This window comes from Carlito syrichta, unplaced genomic scaffold (assembly GCF_000164805.1).
Source record: "Carlito syrichta isolate Samal-C Ts95f unplaced genomic scaffold, Tarsius_syrichta-2.0.1 Scaffold130369, whole genome shotgun sequence".
In the NCBI taxonomy this organism is placed as follows: Eukaryota; Metazoa; Chordata; class Mammalia; order Primates; family Tarsiidae; genus Carlito; species Carlito syrichta.
The window spans coordinates 43,499-47,662 of NW_007074465.1; positions in this window are offsets into that span (position 1 = coordinate 43,499).

Genomic DNA, 4,164 nt, shown 5'->3' on the forward strand with positions numbered 1-4,164 from the left:
TGAAGCCAATGCCAGTGCTGCCTTCAGGTGGGTGGCTGTAATACTGATAGAAATAGGGCTGTGGTGTGGCAGAAACACCATTTTTTCACTGCTTGTTGGAACGTCACTAAAATAGTTCAGTCAGAAGAGGCATGAGTTCCTTTTCACATCTCCAAGAACCCTTGGAGAAATGGATTCTAGGGGAAAACCAGAGTGGTATTTCACATGTATTTTCCTAAAAAGTGTAAAAACCCTGTTTTGACTTTCATGTTGGTTCCATTTTTTTTGTTTGTTTTTCTTAACTTTAAGTAGGTAATCTTTACCATACGTGAACATTATAAATAGAAAGTTGTTTTTTTTTAAATTCCATTTATGAAATTAAGTGTTTGTTTTGTTTTGAGTTAGAGTCTCACTCTGTTGCCCAGACTGGAGTGCAGTGGCACGCTCGAGCCACTGCAATCTGGACCTGCTGGGCTCAGGCAATTCTTCCACCTCAGCCTTCCAAGTAGCCGGAGCTACAGGCGTGCACTACCGGTAACGCCCAGCTAATTTTTGATCTGTTGTAGAGATGAGGTCTCGCGAAGTTGCCCAGGTGGGTCTTGAACCCGCGGGCTCAGGCAACTCGCGTCAGCCTCCCAAAGTGTTGGGATTACAGGCTGAGCCACCAAGCCCGGCCAAGTTGTGTTTTTTTAAAAATCATCCTGTCTTTGGATGTGGGGCAGCAAACGTAGAAGCAAAATTTAATCATAAGTCTCTTTAGTCTGTGCTTGCCTTGAACTTCATCTCCACCTGTTATTCCATCTCCCTTTTCAGTCTTGACCATGTACAAAGGAGTTATGGTGTGTTACAATCAGCATTCCTCCTCCTTTATCTTCGAAACCATAAAGCGTCTGCAGGCTTGTCTTCTCATCTGTCGGCGAGCCTTAACACGGCAACTTGTGGAACTCAAACCTTGGCGAAAAATAAACCCGTTCTCTCCTGCATGTCAGCACAGCACAGCACCTGTCTCTTGAGGCCACGTGAGAGGGGCGTGGTGGGCTGAAGGCAGAACCAGTGCTGCGGCCGGTCCCTGGGCTCCTGAGGGGAGCGTGCTCGAGTCTGTGCTGAGACACTTGCCGACAGGGGCCTGTGCATCCTGGCCGGATGTCTGTTCATCTTCGAGGAGCAGAAATGAGAGGCTCGTGCCGAAGGGTCAGTATTCCAGACACTACAGGGCTTAAAAGCATCCACAAGCGGCACACATTTTGAGTACGGTATCCCTGGAGTGACCTTATCATTTCAGGGTGACCCAGTGCCCTCTGCATCGAGGCAGAGGAAAGATCAGATGCGGCCTCACAAAGATGGGCATCGTGTGTCTCACAGGCTTTGCTTGCCGCAGGCAGTGGGGACCCGAGTTCTCGCTGAGTCTGCTCAACTTCTCAGAACTGTCCCTGGGGCAGCTGAATGGTTTTAGGAAGGCCCACTGTCGGCTTCATGTGTATAAAGTTCTAATCTTTAAGTAGAGGCAGTCAGTAATTGTTCTGATTTCTCCAGAGGGCTATGGAGAGAGTGTGTACTGTGTTTTATTATGAACCTGGTTTAACCCAGTTTTCCTTACGGAGTGACACAAATGAGATAACTGTCCAAAGTCAGCATTTGGGCCAAAATGCAGGTCGTCTTCTGAAAGCTGAACAGCACAGACCTTACAGGATTTGTATATGAGGTCGAAAGGCTACAGAAGTTTTTAAATACACAGAGATTGGGCTGCATGTGGTGACTCACACTTGTAATCCCATCACTTTGGGAGGCTGAGGCGGGAGGATCGCTTGAGGCCAGAAGTTGGAGACCAGCCTAGGCAACATAGTGAGACCTCATCTCTACAAAAAAAATCAAAAAGTTAGCCAGGCGTGGTGACCCCTGTATTCCCAGCTGCTCAGGGAGGATCTCCTGAGCCCTGGAGGTTGAGACTGTGGTGAGCTGTGACTGTGCCACTGTACTCCAGCCTGGGTGGCCAAGTGAGACCCTGACTTTCAAAACACATACACAATCCCAGCACTTTGGGAGGCTAAGGCGAGTGGGTTGCCTGAGCCTCCGGGTTCAAGACCAGCCCAGGCAGCTTGGCAAGACCTCTTTTCTACAATAAGTCAAAAAATTAGCTAGGCGTGGTCATGCGTGCCTGTGTCTCCCACTACTTGGAAGGCTGAGGCAGATGGGTCACCAGAGCCCAGCAGGTCAATGCTGGGGTGGCTGTGAGCGTGCCACTGCACTCCAACCTGGGCGACAGAGTGAGTTGCCAACTCCAAACACACACACAACACACACACACACACACACGGGATTCGCCATTCCTGCCCATTGACATGTCTGTTTATAGTGTGGTAATTTGTGTCCTCTGCGAGCGCTAATTTCAGAAAAGAAAACCATTACTTGGTGTCAGGCTTTGAATGCACAGTGCACTGGGCGTGGGACAGAGGTGAGTAGGAGGGAGTAAGTGATATGAACAACCATGGTCCCTTATGCAAAACTTCAACAAGTCACATGCTCAGCTCTGATGGCGTGTCTGAACATCACTCGTGCTCTGCTGTGTATCCTAAAGCAAGTGATCAGCAGTAGGAAAAATGGTATTTTGCTATTGAACATGGGGGCTACTGATTTATATTCCTAGCTGTTAAGTAGATTTAGCTGACTATTAGCAGGTCAGCATTAATTAGATTCTCTTGAACCTGTGACAGGCAGAAAAAAATAAATGGGTGCTGGGATGCTAGCCTGCAGTCCCAGCTACTTGGAGGCCGAGGCGGAAGGATCACTTGAGGCCAGCCTAGGCAACACAGTGAGACCCGTCTCTTAAGAAGAAAGCGCTTTTCGTGCTGGAAGTACAGTGCAGTCAGACAGGCGTGGCAGTCCCGGGAAGCCCTGCTGCTGTACACAGCTACGGTGGTAGTCTTTACAGTGGGTGGGCGATGGCCTGGGAGGGGTCGTGGCAGGGCCAGAGCCAGCTTGCCGGCTGCCTTCGCATCCTGTCCGTGGGCAGCCCGTTGGGACACGTGGATCTTGGAGCACCCGACCCACTGGAGGCAGCAACCCGTGAGTGGAGGGGGCACTCGGGACAGCAACCGGCCTCCACAGACTCGGGGCGGGCAGGGCGCCAAGGATGGTTGTTCCAAAGCCAGGGGCAGGAAACCCAGCCTCGGCCGTGCAGCGCTGAAGAGACCGAGCCGCAGTGGCTGGGAGCAGGATTGCCGGCACGGGCTGTCTCCTGGCTGGTGTCTGTCACTGTCCTTGGTGGGAAGTGGCTGCTTGTCTAAGATGACTGGACGGTTCTGGGAAAGGCCACACACTGGCTGGTGCAGGTCTGCGTGTCTCAGCAACCGCGAAGCGTTTCCGAGCCGTGCCGGCCAGCCTGCATTCACTTCCCCTGTCCTGAGGCCACGGCGTCTCCAGGTACTGCCTTCCCAGCAGCGTAAGCCTCTCCTCATTCTTCACAAGTGGTATGTTGGCGCTTGACCCCAAATCCTAGGGGGGGTGAATTCTTATTAACTGGGTTCTCGTAGTATGTCAGCCTACTTCCATTTTTTTAATGCCCTAGTTAAAGAGTATGTATGGGCTGGGCTCGGTGGCTCAGCCTGTAATTCTGTGCTTTGGGAGGCCGAGGTGAGTGAACTGCCTGAGCCTGCGGATTTGAGACCCCCCTGGGCAACTTGGCGAGACCTCATCTCTACAACAAATCAAAAAAATTGGCCGGGCATGGTAGCGTGCGCCTGTAGTTCCAGCTACTCGGAAAGCTGAGGTGGAAGGATCGCTGGAGTCCAGCAGGTCGAGGCTGCAGTGGCCGGGAGTGGCCACTGCACTCCAGTCTGAGCGACAGAGTGAGACTCTGACTCAAAAAAAAAATATGTACTGGTTTCCTAGGGCTGCTGTAACAAAATGTCACAAATTGGGTGGCTTGAGGCCACAGGAGTGTTGTCTTTCCCGGTCCGTCAGAAGTCCAGAGTCAAAGTGTCATCAGGGCTGTGCTTCCTCCAGGGGCCCTAGGAGGGCGCGTCCTAGGCGTGGTGTCATGTCACCTGGCTCTGCCCCTTCCCCTTAGCTCCCCTCTGGGTGTCTACCCTCCCTCTCCCTCTGTCCATTAGGATTTTTTTGTTGTTGTTTTTTTGGTTGTTTTTTTTTGAGTTGGAGTCTCACTCTGTCGCCCAGACTGGAGTGCAG